Genomic DNA, 19097 nt, shown 5'->3' with positions numbered 1-19097 from the left:
TTTCTTCGTCTTCGTCGTTGCTCTTTGTTTTTCGTGTAAGTTCCTACTTCACGGAAATAGGAGACCAGTCAGCCTCGCCTGTTTCTTGGACACTGCCAGTTGCAGCAGTCTGTACGATACATGAGTCACATTGTCTGCTGATGAATGCTTTATAATCGCCAACAAATGTTTGATCCGTAAAAAAATAAGAATTAAAAATTGCCAAATGCTGAAGCATTATTAATTTTAGGATACATAGAAGTTTCTCTCTCTCTCTCTCTCTCTCTCTCTCTCTCTCTCTCTCTCTCTCTCTTGCGGTATTTTTTCTGCCAAGCATATTGAACTTAGCTTCCAATAAACTCCCCATTTACCCGGCTTGGCCGCCTGGCCACCACGCTGGCACACCTTGATAACTTCTTGTTTGCATTCCATTAGGTGTGCCCAGCTGCCTCCCATGCTCATTATAGCACCCCACCTCAATCCTCTTCCCTTATTTACCCGCTCAGGTGAGCATGACAGGGTAGGGGGGAGGTAAGATTGAAAGCTGTAGTTGGGATGGAGGAGCAGGTAGAGAGGAAGGGATGAGAGCTGATACGGAAGCAAGATGGAGGATCCGTAAGAGGATAAGGAAGTGAAGGGGAAGGCGGTGGGGAGGAGAGGGACAGATTAGAGAAGAGAGAAGGAAGGGATTAGTGGAAGGAAGGAGAAAAAGTATTGAAAAAGCAATAATGTAAGGCAGTAATTAATAATCAGCGCGGTAGAGACTAAATAAATGGAGATTAGTAAGCTGTATGGGCATGCAGCAAAAGTATAAGGTAGGAAGGATGGGGAAGAGAAGTAGCAGTGAATGGTAGGGGATGGAAGAATTGAAAGATGATCTGTGATAAGTTGACCCCTTGAATTAGATAACGTATTTTATTGCTTTATTCTCGCAAGTTCCAGATGATTAAATTCAGACTACGAGGGACCTTTTGTAGTCGGGTGTTTTCAGCTGATGGAACTAGGTCACTCAGAGCTGGAATACTACGTTGTGGGTACGTAAATTTCGATAAGCCATGGTTTTACGGTAGGAATGAGTGTGCTTTGTTACTAATCAGATCCACACTTCAGTCTCACTTCGCTTGGCCATCAAATATTGAACCGAAAAGAGAAAGAGATTTTCGACAGGTTATAATTAATACGCAAATGACGGGCGATGGCGATAAATAACCCCCTAATTAGCAGTGTTACCAGTAGGTTGAAAATAATGATGATGATGAAAATAATTGTCTAGAGATAGCAAGAATGAATTATAAAATCGTTCGCATGAAAGCGTTAACAGAAGAGTTTGGAGGAATGGAGGGCAGTGAAATGTGAGGGAAAGGGAGAATGGAAATATGAAAGTTGATAAAAGAGGGAGAGAATAACAGAGGTAGAGAGTGGAGAGGTAGGGGAAAAGACAGGAAGGTGAGTTGTAAGGATGGTGAATGCCCCAAAAAAGTGAGGAAAAAAGAGATCAAGAGTGAGGATGAGGATGGAGGAAAAGGAGGAAGCGATTGAATGGGATAAAAGGGAAACAAAACCGAAGTGGGGTGAAAGGATGAGGGGGGGGGGTGTAAAAAAAAAAAAAGTGGAAAATGACTAACAGAGAGAGAGAGAGAGAGAGAGAGAGAGAGAGAGATGGGGATAGAAAGGAGAGGAGCGGAGGGAGACGCACAAAGGAAGGGCTAAGTGGTGGGTAAGTGGAGGTGTGAGACAACAAAGGGAAGTGGGAGTGAATATCTTCTCACATCACAATGGTGCCATCCTTCCCTCCACTCCTTCTCCCTCCCGCCCTACCTCTCTTCCTTCCTCCCTCCCTCCCTCCTTTCTTCTTTTTTTTCCTTCTTTCCTTCCCTTCCTCTCAATTCTCTCTAACCCCCTCCTTCGCTCCACTCGCTCTCCCTCTCTCCCCTCTTCCTCCCTTCCTAGTCCCCTTTCTTTCCCTCCCTTCCTCTCTTTCCATGACTCTTTCCATCCTTCCACCCCAGTCCCTCTCCTCTCTCCCCTTCTCTCTCTTCCTCCTCCTTCCTTCTCTCGCTCCTCCATCCCACCACCTTCACATAATAGTGCAGAGAGGAGCCAGAAGTAACCTCGCACAAAAATTCTCCCCAGGAAATGGAAGGTAGGGGGGAAGACAGAAACAGGACTAGCAGAAGGAGCGTCGGAAAATCTGTTAGTGTGGAGGATTTATTTAGAGGGATTTACAGGCTGAAGGTGACATTTCAGTATAGCTGTTGATATTAGGTGAAGGTCAGGGGGCGTATGCATAAGGAAGCCTAAGCAGTTTTTAAAGATACAAGAGTCGCCGTAGACGTGTATTATCATCAGACGTCATTTTCATTCTCTCTCTCTCTCTCTCTCTCTCTCTCTCTCTCTCTCGAAAAGCATAAGAAGCAGGAAAAATACTAGCGGAAGATTGTCGGGGAACGTTTGTCGTGGCTGTACCTGCATCCATTGTGGCCTTTTAAGTGCAACGAATATACTGTATAGGAAACTCGACGGTATATCCCATCCAGAATATACCATAAGTTATTTCAGTTTATATACCGATAGATTTTTTTTTTCAGTATTATTATAAATTTTAGGTATGTTCATTTTTCTTCTGTTGAATTTAGAGGTTTATTGTACTAGTATGGATGCCCCGGAAATGACCTTTATAGTTGAAGAGGCAGTTAATTCTCACTCATCGTCATCATCATCATCATCAATCCATCCATAGGTGAGGAAGTAAACATTTCCAGGAACAAAACTGATCATACCCTGGAATACAAACACATTAACATTATTGGCGGGTGTAAAGTGGAACATACCCGTTGACAAATTATTACTCTTTTCGTTGAACCTGTTTCGAGTTTTTGGTACACGGCAAAAATAATGTTGATTCCATTAGCTTCTTTTTCTTTCTTTCTTTTTTTCTTTCTTTTTTTTTGACGGCTCCTCAGTCTCCATCACAACCCTGGCCGCTTTACCAGAAGAATGTCTCCCCCCTTCGTAAAGTGCCTCTCCCATCCAGGCTCCCATAAAACCCAAAAACACCTCGGCTACTCCTTTACCTCGTGATGGATTTCGCCTCTTCTCTCCCCTGCTGTCTTTGTCTCTTTCTCCCTTTCAGGCCCCACGCAATAACTTTTCTTTTTCTCCCCATACTTGTCCTCCATTCTTTCCCTTCTTCCCTCCATCCCCTTCCCATACCAATCTTTTTTACTTCCCTCTCACTATATCAATTTGTACTTCACCTTCAGTTTGACTCATTCCTCCCCTCACTATACCCTCTTACCTCTTCTCCCTCCTTTCCTCCTCTTCCTTTTTTCCCTTCGCATTCCCAACCATACATCAGGCTAAGAGGTCCCCTGTGACAGATACCTTTTTCATCATATGTACACAACACTAGGCCTTTTGTGTGTGTGTGTGTGTGTGACAGAGAGAGAGAGAGAGAGAGAGAGAGAGAGAGAGAGACAGACAGACAGACAGACAGACAGACAGACTGGTTGAAACAGTGGTCAGTTTCCTTCAGCCCCCTTGGGCTCTCTGTCTCTCTCTCTCTCTCTCTCTCTCTCACACACACACACACACACACACACACACACACACACACACACACACACACACACACACACACACACACACACACACACTTACTAATTAATCTCTGCTCGGGTTTCTTTTGTATCCATGTTCTTTCTTTCCCAGCTTTCTCATCTTTTTCCTTCATGTCTCATTTGTTTTCCTATTTTCATTCATTTATTCTTTGTTCTTTTTTATCCTTTTCATTCTCTCTGTTCTGTGCTTTATCGTTTCTCATCGTTCTCTTTTTTTCCTTTCTTCGTCGTTCTTACATTTCCTATCTTCCTCATGTGTCGTTTGTTAATTTTCTCATTAGCTTTCATACATATATTTTTTCTTTTGCTTCTGTCTTCTATTTCTTGGTTATTTTCACGTTCCATTTTCCATCCTGTGGTCTGTTTATTTACTTCTGTCAAATTTCTTCCCTGGATTTTGCTTTTCGTGTCCGTTGTCAGTAATTTTTCCGTATTTTTCCCCGTCTTCCCCTTCACTGCTTCAACCATTTCCTTATTTTCCTGTTTATTTCAGTTCTCTGCCTAGCATATCGTGAGCTTTATCTCGTTTCTATTTTCTCTCTTTTCTTTCTCGTTCTCTCTCATACATTCTCCTTTCTTCCCTGTCTGTAATATTTAAGGCATTATTAAATCTGAGAGCTATATGTGGGACAAATCTAATATTTCTGTATTGGATTCAGGCAGTATGTTTGTACAAGCGAAGCCCTTAAGTAAGCTTTTTCTTTTTTGTGGCCAAGAGTAGTCTGTGTTTAATTTAGCATAGGTACGCTACGATTACAAGTCTTTAGTTTATCAGTAGCCATTTATGTAACAGTTACTATTAAGTAGTGCACTCAGTCCTCCATAATGTGTGAAAATTTGATTCTGAATTTTTTCTTTTATTCTTTCGTTCTTCACCATTTCAACCCCCCACCCCACCCCGTTTTGGCATGTGTTGCCTCACCAAGCGTCTTGAAGAGAACTTAATTTGCACTAACTTTCTTTTTCTTTTGTGTTCATTTTGGCGCCGCTCCTCTGTTGCGTGAGTCTTTCCTCTCCATTCCTCCACGCCTCTTACCCATCCTTCTCTCTTCCTCCTTATCTCTTCTTCTCTTCGCGGCTCTATTTCTCCTCGCCTTCCTTCCCAACCCCTTTGTTTCTCTCCCCTCCTCTCTTTCTCACATCGTTTCTTTCTCTGCCTTTATTCTTTTTCCGTCACATTTTTTTCTTATTCCGCATTCGTCCTTCCCTTCTTCCTACTTAATTTCTCTGCTTTTCCCTCCTCCTACGCATCTCTCCACCCCTTGTCTTCCTCTCCTCCTCCTTCCCACGCCTCCATCCAAGAAGATTAATTTGCACACTCATTAATCTCTCTCTCTCTCTCTCTCTCATCTTAATCTGTGTCCCGCTTACTTTATTTCTGTTTCCTTTAGTTATTATCTATACACTTGCTGAAAACCAACACTCAAAAATAGTTTTGTTTGTTGTTGTCGTCTAAACTTGCCAAACGTAAGGCTTTGTCTGCGGCGGGTTTCTCTGAGATGAATTATGTTTCAGGCGCTGGAATGAAATGCAGTCTTGTAATCCTTGGCTGAAACGTTAATTGAGGTTTCTTTTTGCACAGTATAATTGATAATCCACATGTATCTATGTACGGTTAAATCTAGAAGGAGTTAATAATAAAGGTACGGTATTTGAAAAACTAGGTTTAAATAAAAAATGCAGCTTCGATAAATAACGTAGATACATTACACGCGTATCTGTCGTTCTGAAGATTTGAAGATTGCCTGTTGTCTTCGTGTTCATTACAAGGCTTTTTTGGGGAAATTTTAGCGTCATACATTTTACTTATGTTTTAATCTTGAGTCGCCTGGCAGTGGAGCCTGCAGACATTTATCTCTCAGAGGGAACCGATGCATTATTACACAGGCAGATGATTCATTCAGCCACCAGGTGTTCAGTGCTTTATCACAGATTTATATCACCGGAAAAGTTTACGTGTTTCATTACTTTCTTATATCCTGGATTTTTCTTGACCAGCTTTGCTCCAGGGTTTAATCTGTCTTTTTAATGCGCTTCACATTGTTTATGATTTTCACTGTCAGTTTAACCCTGCCATGATTGAAAACTCTCTCACTAATGCCACACGTTTTTCTAAAACAGAGTGAAATCATAGGACGCAGAATGTTTTCTATATCATCGTTTACTTTGCCATGATTTGTCTCAAACGAAAAATAAAAAGTGAGCATGACTTTTGAAACCGTCATGTTATCTTTGGAACAAAATTTCTCAGGATGATTTGTAAAATCCACATTCACGCGACTGAAGTGAGGGACATGGTTCTTGTCTGCCGCTGGAGGCTAGAGCTAATGAACGAATGTTAGTGGAGATTTGCCTTTTTGATAGACGACGACCTGACACGTGGATAGACGGACAGAGAGATCAATAGGTTTGTAAGTAAATGGATAGGTGAATTATTGGATGCATGGATTAATGATGATGTAAATGGATAAATGATATAATTGAAGGATGGAATGAATGAATGATTGGACAGATGGATGAGTAGATGGATAGACAGAGTAGTGACAAAGGTTTGCAGTATATGAACCTCAAAATTTAAATGTGTTGCATAATATTTATACCCTGTATTAATAGTAGGCTAGTTTTAAATTTCTTTTCTGGAAAAAAATTACAGTTTTAATGCCTTTGACAGCTTCACTCTGAGGAGATATTTTTGTTTTAGTCGTCAGATGGTAAGAATGAACAAAAAAGTCATCGTAGTGAAAATGTTAAAGAAAAGGTTTGTTAACAGCTGTGGGTTATTATTGAGTGAGTGTGTCATGCGTTTTTCAGGGGAGTAATTATATTGTTATGCTATGCTAGCGAGGCTTTTGTTCAGTTAAAAACTTTGTTAATAGTGTTTGTGTGGATGGTAGTGATTAAGGTAGATTCGTGTTACGTCTCGCATACCGTAAAAATAGTTGTATTATGATGGTTTATACAAAAATACCCATATATTCCGTATAAAGCTTTGTTTTGTATTAATAGAAGTAAATTAATAAGAAGATGTCGAAGCCTCACTGTTTACCTTTTCGCTCTGTAACCTGACGCGGGGTGCCGGAGGGATACCTTCATGTGGTGGCACTGATATTACCTGCCGGCTACACTGCTTAGTTATTCAGATGTCTCACAACTACATCCATATCCCCCGAATGGAGGATGGTGGACTAGAGAAGGGGATCTTAAACCCACGGTCCACTGGGTTCACAATTCAAATGAGCCTGGGGAAACAAAGACAACAACAGCAGCAACAAAAACAACAATTACTACTCCTACTACTACTACTGCTATACTATACTATACTATACTATACTATACTATACTATACTATACTATACTACTACTACTACTACTACTACAACCTGGTGCTGTGTTTTGGAAGGGTGCCTCAACAAAAGAATCTCCACATCCGGCTGGAGGTACCTTAATTAACAAGATCACCAGGCGTCCCACTTATTGATTAGCTGTATAATTACCACACGGTGAAATAAATAGTTTGTTGGGTTACAGAAATCAGCGTGTCATTCAGAGTAGAGGCATTTATACGTAACTACACAGACTGAGTGGAAGGTGGATGCCCCAACCTGTCACTAGTATTATTATTTTGTAATTCATCTGTTTCGTTTCTTATACATCAGTTCCTTTTAGCTGCTTTTTTATTTCTTTGTTTTTCTTGCAGTCGTTCACTATACTTGTTCATTACTTTTGGTGCTTTCGTTGGCTCATTCTGCATCTTCATTACCCTTCTCTCGTCTACTGTTTCCTCTTTCAGTTATTCCACCCACTTCATTCCTTTTATTTCTCCTGCTTTGTCTCCAGTTGTTAATATACCCACTCCTTCATTCTCCGTATCCTCCCCACACCTTCATGTCCTTTATCTTCCTCACACCTTCATTCCCTTTATCTTCCCCACCCCCTCATTCCCTTTAGCCGCCCCACTCCTTCATTCCCTTTATCCTCCCCACACTTCCATTCCCTTTATCCTCCCCACACTTCCATTCCCTTTATCCTCCCCACTCCTTCATTTCCTTTATCCTCCCCACTCCTTCATTCCCTTTATCCTCCCCACGCCTCCATTCCCTTCATCCTTCCCACACGTCCATTCCCTTTATCCTCCCCACACCTTCATTCCCTTTATCTTCCTCACTCCTTCATTTCCTTTATCCTCCCCACACCTTCATTACCTTTATCCGCCCCACACCTTCATTTCCTTTATCCTCCCCACTCCTTCCCAGCAGCCCTCCAACTCGTTCATTCCTCTGCCAGTTTGCGTCTCTCACACTGTTAACTATGCGACGAGCTCCTCTTGATTTAATTTGCCTCTGATGGTGTTCTTTGTAGCGGCTGTTAATCGAGTTAGGCTACTGTGCGTTTGCGTGTGCGTGTGCGTGCTGGATGAATAATCTGATTGAAGAAACCTGTGTGAACTTTGGGAATACGAAAGGACGTGATAAGTGCTGTGTTTATCATTCTTTTTGCTGTTGCTTGATAACGATAAGTGCCCATGTTCAGTTATAAACGTTACTTCTTCACTTCACCCATTAAAAAAAAAAAAAATGTAGAAGAATAAGTACGTAAAAATAATACCCATAAAATCAAGAGAATGTTATAAAGTTAATAAATAATGCAGAGGTGTTCGAGAATTATGGATGACGTACGGTAGCAGGGCAGTCAGGCTTTGTTCGGGCTAAAGTAAGGGCACTGATCACATGCTATTTATTATATTGATTACAGTTTAATATGTGTTGGTCAAAGCCTTGTTCCAAGCCTGTGCCGGAAATCTGTAATATTACAAATAGCAGCTTTTAGCTCATCATGAAAACTGGAGCCGTGCATAACGAACAGGCAGGCAGACGCTGCGCTTGATTATTTAATTAAACTGTAAATAAAGCAAAGTATATTCAATCAGGAAAAGCTGAACCGAATAGTAACCATTCTGAGATGAAAAAGAATGAAGTTAAAATAGATAATAGTTTATAATGATTGCAAGTATGGGAATTACTTGAAACGTCAAATTAAAGGAGGCGAAAATAAGATACGAAGCAAAAAAAACAAATACATATATTCAGTGGGAACCCCAAAATAAACGGGTGGCAGAATTCCATCGACCTGGGAGTTACATTGGAGTGGAAGCAAAATGGCCGGAATCCTTTTCCTGGTTACTTTTTTCACGCTTCCAACTTTTCCCATTGTTATTTTCAGGCCCAAACATTCATCAGAGGAGAGCTGGATTTTCGATGAACATTTATTTTTCGATGGTATTGGGCGTTAGGGGAACAAGTGCAGCCAAATAATTGAAAAATTATCCTTAAATATATATATATATATATATATATATATATATATATTATAATATAATATATATATATATATATATATATATATATATATATATATATATATATATATATATATATATAGTGATCCCAGTTCTACCCAGTCCCACAATTGCGACTTAATACTAGCTGGTATGGATTTATTCATACCAAGTCAACAATTCACTAAAAGATCAAACTCTCCAAAATGGTTTGATGTCAGTTGTGCCAGAGCAACAGCCCAAAAGTCATTAGCATATAACTCTTACTTAAAATCAAAAACATCTGAATCACTCTCCCAATTTAAAATTGCTAGAAATCATGCAAAAGCTGTATTAAATCTATCTAAATCAAACTTTCTTCAAAAGCAAGCATCAAAACTACTTAACAACCCTAATGACAATAGAATATTCTGGTCAGCTCTTAATTCTTTCAATAATAACTTTAACAAGTCATCTTCCATTCCCCCACTAAAATCTTCAGATGGCAATATTACAAATGACCCACATGGGAAAGCAGATATCTTTGCTAGTACCTTTGCAAGAAACTCTACCATAGATGATACCAGCCAGAATGTCTCAGTACTGGAACTTGATTCTCCCGAAATTGCCCCACTTAAAATACAGACAAGATTCGTAAAATCCATCCTAGACAATTTACCTACCAACAAAGCTCCAGGCTCAGATGGAATTCCGCCAATTGTTTTGAAAAAGTGTTCCCCTGAACTTGCCTCTGTCCTAGCCAAGTTATTCAGACTATGCATACGTGCTTCTTTATTCCCAAATTCATGGAAAGAAGCCAATATCCACCCACTTCCGAAGAAAGGAAGTTCGTCTGACCCCTCCAATTACAGACCAATAGCTGTCACATCTTCTCTTGGTAAGGTATTTGAAACTTTAATTAATAAGGATATTGTTAAACATCTTGAATCCAACAACTTAATTAATGATAGACAATACGGTTTTCGCCACGAAAGATCCACCATAGACATACTCAGTCTCTTAACTCATACCATCCATCAATCAATTGATCTTTTTGGAGAAACTCATGCAGTAGCTCTTGATATCTCTAAAGCTTTCGACAGAGTATGGCACCGTTCCCTGCTGTCCAGACTCCCTTGCTATGGACTAACGTCTTTTGTTCCTTTGATTTCTTCTTATCTTAGTGACAGGAAAATAAGAGTAAAAGTAGATGATGTATATTCGAATTTCCACTCAGTTAACGCCGGCATACCGCAGGGATCAGTTCTGGCGCCAACCCTATTTCTGGTTCATATTAATGATCTCTTGTCTGTCACTCACAATCCCGTTCACTCATATGCAGATGACTCAACACTACATAGTTCATTCACACTCAGACATCCATTTACAAAGTCTAATATCTCTACCTCTCAGCTCAGTACAGTCATCTCCATAAATCAAGATCTAGCTACAATCAGTGAATGGGGACAAAACAACCTTGTCTCTTTTATTGCTAGTAAAACTAAATATATACTGTTTACTAATAGACAGATATTGCCAGATTCGTACATTACCTTCAGTGCTACTAATATTCCCATCTCCAAAAGTATTGAAATTCTTGGTGTCTCACTTAACAGTGCCCTCAGCTGGACCTCTCATGCCAGATCACTTGCTAAAACCGCCTCAAAGAAACTTGGATTATTGTACAGAGTCCGTAACTTCTTCGCCGAAGAGCAGTTAGCTATAATTTATAAGAGTCATGTGCGCTCTCAGCTTGAATATTGCTCACCCTTGTGGAATGGTTGTGGAGAGGTTGCATTAAGACAACTAGACAAAATTCAGAATAAAGCTGTTAGAATCATTAACAACCCTGCCATTACATATAAACTACCTCCCCTGCAAGTAAGAAGGAATGTTGCCTCCCTTGCATTATTTTACAGATATTTTTTTGGCAAATGCTTAGACGAAGTTGCGTCCATGGTGCCACCTCTCCATGCTTTCCCTCGTGCTACACGGGCATCTGGTAGCGCTCATGACTGGAATGTCACTCAACCATATTGCAGAACTTCTGCCTATCAGAATTCTTTCATTCACCGAACTGCATCTCTCTGGAACTCGCTTCCCCAGAGTTGTTTTCCTCCAAATTTCAACCCACAACTGTTCAAGTCTAACTGTTACAGATATTTTATGAATAGAGGACACCAGTAATCTGGTGTATGGATTTTTTTTTTCCCCATTTGTTTTTCCTTCCTCCGTTCTGTTATTTAATATATATATTGTTACATAGCCTATGATTTCATCATCCTTTGTGTAATTTTAACGCACAGTATGCTGCATGTTTGATCACGAGCGTGTTCTGCCTCAGTTCCCCCCTTCTACCGTTATAGTAGAGTAAGTCGACATTTCTGTTATTCAGTGCGGGATTGTCGACCGTTTGTCCCCATCGCTTCATTTGCGCGTCCCTCTTACAAGTTGTGTCAGGCTCTGCCGGCCCCTATATAATGAGCTCAGTCTCTGCATCATTGCCACTTAGATCTGCTCCTCACTTTGTTCACATCTCTGTCCTCCCCTATACAGATATTATTATTGTGAGTGCTCAAGAAATCTCCAACCATCTAGCAGCTGTGTGTAATTTGAGTATTACTGTTATTGCATTTTTTTCTTGTACTGTATAGCATAAGTTTAATTTGTAGGCTTAGTGAAGTTTTTGTAATTCATGTATGGATCTTTATGTCAGTCATTTTTGATAATAGTTTGTATCTGTAATAATTTATCTGGCATTCACTGAGTATTATCTGGTATCTCATTTTATCAGGGCTGACTTAGATAAATTTACTCTTGCTAACTTCGTGTTAATAGAGGCTATTGCAGTTAACCATATATTTAACCTGTTTATTTGCCATTACATTATCCTTATGAGTTCTGAATGTTTTGTTGTTAGTTTGTGCATTAAACTTTAACTTGTAATTTTACCTAACTCTTTTGTTTTGAACCTGGAACTTTACGGGACAGTAGTGACTCTTCGTATTCTCACTTAAAGTGTACATTATCTTTCTCTGTTCCGTAACATAAATTTGGCGACCTCATATCAGGATATTCAGGATATTATCATAAGGATATTGCTTGATATTTTGTGACTGTTACTTATTAATTATGTCTACTATTACTACACTTGATGAAGCCAAGGACTTTTTGTCAAATGTGCAAACAGTGTGTGATATAGAAAACAGAACAAAGAATGAACTTAAGCTTGTTGCTCAACAATTGGGAATTGCAGTTCACTCTCATCATTCTAAGGATCAAATTGTTGGCATGATTAATAAAAGCTTGTTTAATGTAACTCCTCCAAATGAGCAAACGCAGATTGAATTAGCTAAGTTACAGCTAGCTCTGCAGGAGGCTCGTGCTAAAGAAGCTGAATTTCAGGCAAATGCTAAGCAGGCGGAGTCTCAGGCTCGTATTCAGGAGGCTGAATTTCAAGCACGTGCTAAGGAGGCTGAGTCTCAGGCTAAGGAGGCGGAATCTCAGGTTCGGATTCAGGAGGCACAGATACAGGCACAAATTGAACTTGCCAGGATTCAGGCAGACCATGAGTATCGCATGAAACAAGGTGGAACTGGATCATCTAGCTCTGATGATTTTGATGTGGCTAAAAATGTTAAACTTGTCCCTCCTTTTAATGAATCTGATTTAACAAAGTATTTTCAGTTGTTTGAGAGGGTAGCTACAGGTTTTAATTGGCCTAAGGAGTATTGGCCAGTACTCCTTCAAACTGTTCTCACCGGTAAAGCTCAAGTAACTTATGCATCTTTGCCTCAGGATCAGTCTGATAATTATGATGTAGTTAAGAGCTTGATTCTTAAGGCCTATGAGCTTGTTCCTGAAGCCTATAGAGTAAAATTTAGGACAACTTACAAGCAAGATAAGCAATCCCATGTTGAGTATGCAAAAATCAAAGAAGATTTGTTGGAGCAGTGGTTAAATTCTAAGAATGTGGATTCTGATTTTGACAAATTTAAGCAGATGATTTTGCTGGAGGACTTCAAAAGGTGTATTTATAAAGATGTAAGCCTATATCTTGATGAGAAAAGAATAGATAATTTGTCTGATGCTGCAGTTTTAGCTGATGAGTATGTTCTCACTCACAAGAGATATTCTAGAGAAAAAGGGAAAGCTGAGAGTAAGTACGTTGCCTCTACTCAGAGTACAGGTAACAGGAAAGAGAATAAAGATGATGTTTCTCAGGAAGTAAATACCAGCTTCACCTCTAGATTTCAGAAAAGTAAATGTACTTATTGTAGTAAGCTTGGTCATACTACGGAGAGATGTTTCAGGAGACAGCGTGATGTGAACAAAAAGGAATCTTTAAATATTCAGTCAATTGGTCTAGTGTCCACTCTTGAGAGTTCCCAGAATTCTTTAACTGAGTTAACTGAACCTGCTTTGAGGGGTAACTTAAATTCTCATGATGGAGCTCCTCTTTTGAGCAGTAACGTGGGTGACACTCTCAAGAGTTCATGTGCTAATTTCCTGTCTGATGGTTTTGTCAGTCCTCTGGACAGTAATGACAGGAAATCAGTTAAAATATATCGTGATACAGGTGCTTGCCAATCCCTTATGCTGACCAGTGTTCTAGGCTCTAATGTTAATTCCTCTGATGAAACTGTAATCTTACAAGGTGTAGGGAATAATTACTTCTCTGTTCCTCTGTGCAGAGTGAATTTAGAGTCTGGTTTTGTTAATGGTTCTGTTATGGTTGGGTTGGTTGAGACACTCCCAATGTCAGGTGTAACTTTCTTACTTGGAAATGATATTGGTGGAAGTCAGGTGTGTCCAGCTCCTCAGTTGTCTAGTGAGCCAGTGGCTGTGTCCCAGGATTGTGATGTCCCTGATGTGTTCCCTGCATGTGCTGTCACTAGGGCTAAGTCTAAAGTTACTGGTGATTTAGAGGATGATGATGATGATGATGTTATCCTAGCTGACACTTTTCTTGCTAATTTGGACCATTCACCAGATGAGGCAGTACCCCGTAGTGTTGATAATTTGTCTCGTCAAGAGTTGGTTGAGTTGCAGGTTGCTGACCCTGAGTTGAAAGGTCTAGCTAACTCTGCTTGCAGTGAGGAAGAGTCAGCTGGTGCTTCTACTTGTTATTATGTAAAGTCAGGAGTACTTATGAGGAAGTGGAGACCCCCAACAGCATCAGCCGACTGTGAATGGGAGGTTGTACATCAAGTTGTCATCCCTCGTGTTTGTAGGCAGGATATCATTCGAGTGGCTCATGATTCCAGTTTGGCAGGACACCTTGGAGTGAGGAAGACTGTGGCACGCATTTTGAAACACTTCTACTGGCCAGGTATCTTCAGGGATGTTTCCTGGTATTGTAAGTCTTGTCACACCTGTCAAGTTGTGGGGAAGTGTAATCAGACCGAAAAGGTTGCACCTCTAGTTCCCATTCCTCCTTTTGAGGCGCCTTTCACCCGTGTGTTGGTGGATATTGTGGGCCCTCTTCCTAAGACTTCTTCAGGATTTTCTTATGTGTTGACCATGATTGATATGGCTACTCGTTATCCTGAAGCCATTCCACTTAGAAATATCTCAGCAAAGAACGTGGTTAAGGAAATGCTAGGGTTCTTCACAAAGTTTGGTCTGCCCAAGGAGGTACAGTCAGACCGGGGAAGTAATTTCATGTCAAACGTTTTCAAGCAGTCTCTGAAAGAGTTGGGCATCACCCAGATCACGTCTTCAGCTTACCATCCCCAGACCCAAGGAGCGTTGGAGAGATACCATCAAACACTCAAATCGATGCTCAAGAAATACTGTTTGGAACATCAGAAAGACTGGGATAAAGGTCTTCCATTCGTTGTGTTTGCTGCAAGAGAATCTCCAAATGAATCACTGGGCTTCTCACCTTTTGAACTACTGTTTGGCCATGAAGTAAGAGGACCCCTTAAGCTACTCAAGGAATGCTGGCTGTCGGAGGAAGATGACGTCAACCTGCTGGAGTATGTGATGAAGTTCAAAGAACGGCTGTCCACTGCTTTACAGCTGGCGAGAGAGAATTTAGGAGCTGCTCAGGAGAAGATGAAGACTTGGTATGATAAGAAGTCCAGGTTACGCCACTTTCAGCCAGGAGATCAGGTTTTGATTCTGCTACCAGTTCATGGGCAACCTCTTCAAGCCAAGTTTAGTGGCCCTTATTTCGTGGAGAAGAAACTCAGTGATGTCAGCTATGTCATCGCCACACCAGATCGTAGAAAGAGCAAGCAACTATGTCACATAAACATGCTAAAGTTATATCACAGGCGGGACGAAAATAATCCAGTCTGCACTGTAGCTGTTCCACCCGAGTCTGCAAGTGAAGCTCTCCCATGCAGTATGAGCCTGAGTGATAGTTTGAGGAAGAATTCTGATATCATGAATGATCTCCAGACTAAGCTTTCTCATCTACCTCCCAAGGAAAGGCAGGAGTTTTCGGCATTACTGCAGGAGTACCCGCAAGTGTTCCGTGCTACTCCAGGAAGAACCACTGTGTTGATGCATGATGTCGATGTTGGAGACGCAAAGCCAATTAAACTGCCTCCTTACCGTGTGAACCCAGTGAAAGTTCCTCTCATCCAGAAGGAGCTTGGCTACCTGTTGGACCACAAGATGATTGAGCCCTGTCAGAGCGAGTGGAGTTCTCCTGTCACTCTAGTCCCTAAGCCAGGTGGGTCACAGAGGCTTTGCATCGACTACAGACGTGTTAATCAGATAACCAAAACAGACACTTACCCTCTCCTCGTGTGGAAGATTGCATAGACAAGATCGGAAAGGCTAGGTACATAAGTAAGTTTGATTTGTTAAAGGGATACTGGCAAGTACCTATGACTGAACGTGCTAGGGAGATCTCATGTTTTGTAACACTAGGAAAGGCTTTTGCATGTTCGGTAATGCCATATGGTATGAAAAATGCACCGGTCACATTTCAGAAGCTCATGAATGTTGTAACAGAGGGTTTGGCAGGGTGTGTTGTTTATATTGATGATGTATTAATCTTCAGTGACAACTGGAAAGATCACCTATGCCATGTCAGTAAATTTCTTGACCGTTTGGTTCATGCTAATCTTGTAGCTAATTTATCAAAGTGTGAGTTTGGTCAAGCTAAAGTTCAGTACCTTGGGTATGTAATTGGTGATGGACATGTTGCACCACCAGGAGCTAAGGTTCAGGTTATAAGTGATCTTCCCAGACCTAAAAGTAGGAAAGAGCTACAAAGATTTTTGGGAATGGTAGGTTATTACAGGAGATTTGTTCTTAACTTTTCTATTCTTGTATCACCACTTACAGACCTACTGAAAAAGGGAGTTGAATTTGTCTGGACCGATAACTGTGAATCCTCTTCCAACAAACTTAAAGCTATTCTATTAAGTCAGCCAGTGCTCGCTACTCCAAATTTTGCTAAGCCTTTTAAGATGGCTGTTGATGCAAGTGATACAGGAGCTGGGGCTGTTTTGCTGCAAGAGGATGATCAGGGTATTGAACACCCTGTATCTTATTACAGTAAGAAGTTCACTCCACCTCAAAAGAACTACTCCACTATTGAGAAAGAGCTTTTGGCCTTGATTTTGGGTTTACAGCATTTTTCATTTTATTTGTGTTCTGGTTTTGACCCCATAGTCATTTATACCGATCATAACCCACTGAAATTCCTTAGTAAGTTTAAAGATAAAAATCAGAGATTGACAAGATGGAGTCTACTTCTTCAGGAGTATTCATTAGACATACAACATGTCAAGGGGAAAGAGAATGTTATTGCAGATTGCTTATCTAGACTTTAGACAGATTGTTTTAGAGTAATAAGAAATTTCCTTGTAAATTTCTTTTTCTTTGTGGGGAGGTGTTACATAGCCTATGATTTCATCATCCTTTGTGTAATTTTAACGCACAGTATGCTGCATGTTTGATCACGAGCGTGTTCTGCCTCAGTTTCCCCCTTCTACCGTTATAGTAGAGTAAGTCGACATTTCTGTTATTCAGTGCGGGATTGTCGACCGTTTGTCCCCATCGCTTCATTTGCGCGTCCCTCTTACAAGTTGTGTCAGGCTCTGCCGGCCCCTATATAATGAGCTCAGTCTCTGCATCATTGCCACTTAGATCTGCTCCTCACTTTGTTCACATCTCTGTCCTCCCCTATACAGATATTATTATTGTGAGTGCTCAAGAAATCTCCAACCATCTAGCAGCTGTGTGTAATTTGAGTATTACTGTTATTGCATTTTTTCTTGTACTGTATAGCATAAGTTTAATTTGTAGGCTTAGTGAAGTTTTTGTAATTCATGTATGGATCTTTATGTCAGTCATTTTTGATAATAGTTTGTATCTGTAATAATTTATCTGGCATTCACTGAGTATTATCTGGTATCTCATTTTATCAGGGCTGACTTAGATAAATTTACTCTTGCTAACTTCGTGTTAATAGAGGCTATTGCAGTTAACCATATATTTAACCTGTTTATTTGCCATTACATTATCCTTATGAGTTCTGAATGTTTTGTTGTTAGTTTGTGCATTAAACTTTAACTTGTAATTTTACCTAACTCTTTTGTTTTGAACCTGGAACTTTACGGGACAGTAGTGACTCTTCGTATTCTCACTTAAAGTGTACATTATCTTCTCTGTTCCGTAACAATATATATATATATATATATATATATATATATATATATATATATATATATATATATATATATATATATATATATATTCCAAGTAATATTGAAATACAGATCATGCGGCACTTTCAGCCACGTAATTCAAGGGACCTGTTAGCTTTAAGGTTTGGACGTTGCCATGAGACGTACATAGCGCCTTCTTTTTTTTTTTTCTTTATTCTTTATTTTCATATGATAGCCAAAGCGGTTATTGATCAGAGAATTCTGCGTATGTACAGTCAACCAAGGTTCCAGCGCATTCACACCTAAAACCTCCTTTTAATTTGGGTAATGTTGCATGTAATCACTATAACTGTTTGGGTATTTAAGCACTGACTTTTACCTGCAGAAATTATTATACTAGATTTGTGAGCTGCTAAGGTGAAGGTAGAGGAACGGAACTTTTGTGCAACTGTACATTAAGGTTGTGTGTGTGTGTGTGTGTGTGTGTGTGTGTGTGTGTGTGTGTGAATACGTACATGCATGTGTGCCTGCGTGCGTATGTGTTCAAACTCATCCTCTCGTTTTTATACCCTCTTCTGTTCAAGCTTCTAACCAGTGTTTCAGTTTTCATATCCTCATTGTAACTAAAATCGGAGGTACAATATTTTACTCTGTTGCAGGTAACTCAGTGACTAGAGAATTTTATAGTTATTCACAGAAAAACCCTGGGACGTTGATAAATAGTCACAGGACATTGAGTTTTTATGGATTGGAAGTTAGGCTGAGTTAGCGTTGATAGTCCCATTCCCCGGAGATACGGATCACACATAATGGCTATCTGGGGCTTTGAGAGTCATCAGAAGTGGATCACCCAGATGAGGTTGGTAATCTCGTTCAGCGGCTTCAAACCGAGCGATGAAATGGCCAGATTTTCCGGACGAGCGATGATTACAAGGGAGACGCCCGAGTGACCTGCCCGTCCTTAGTTATTTGGTTCCTTGTGATGGCCAGTTTCGTGAGTGGCAGTACGTGAACATATTTCTTTTTCTTTTTTTTTAAGTTCTGTCTCCACACTTCCCTTTTGTAATTCTTCCTCTATTCCCCTACTGTCTCTCTCTCTCTCTCTCGACACACACACACACACACACACACACACACACACACACACACACACACACACACACACACACACACACACACACACACACACACACACACACACACACACTCATACGTATATATCACTTCTTCAGCTTCCGGCTATCGTGACCACATCCCCTTTCACTCCCCCCACCCCTGACCCTCCAGGGGTGCGTGAGGGGCCGGGAGAGGCATCAGGGAAACACGGAACCCCAAACACTCAGTTATTACACTTAAGTTATTGGACGGGGAGGCGGGGGGCAGAGTTATGGCGAGGAGATCATAGTTATCCTCTGGTGATGTGCGATCAGCCTTAACCATTTCGAGGGCGCACGGAAGTTTAGTCCCTTCGTTAAGATGGCGTAATGATTCTTTTGTTCCTGTTATTGTCAGACGATTTTATTCAACATGGAAAGTGGTCTGCACCTTCAC

This window comes from Coenobita brevimanus, chromosome 70 (genome assembly GCF_032717465.1).
Source record: "Coenobita brevimanus isolate Jiangsu-jjx chromosome 70, ASM3271746v2, whole genome shotgun sequence".
Taxonomy (NCBI): Eukaryota; Metazoa; Arthropoda; class Malacostraca; order Decapoda; family Coenobitidae; genus Coenobita; species Coenobita brevimanus.
Note: the sequence above shows the minus strand (reverse complement) of the source record.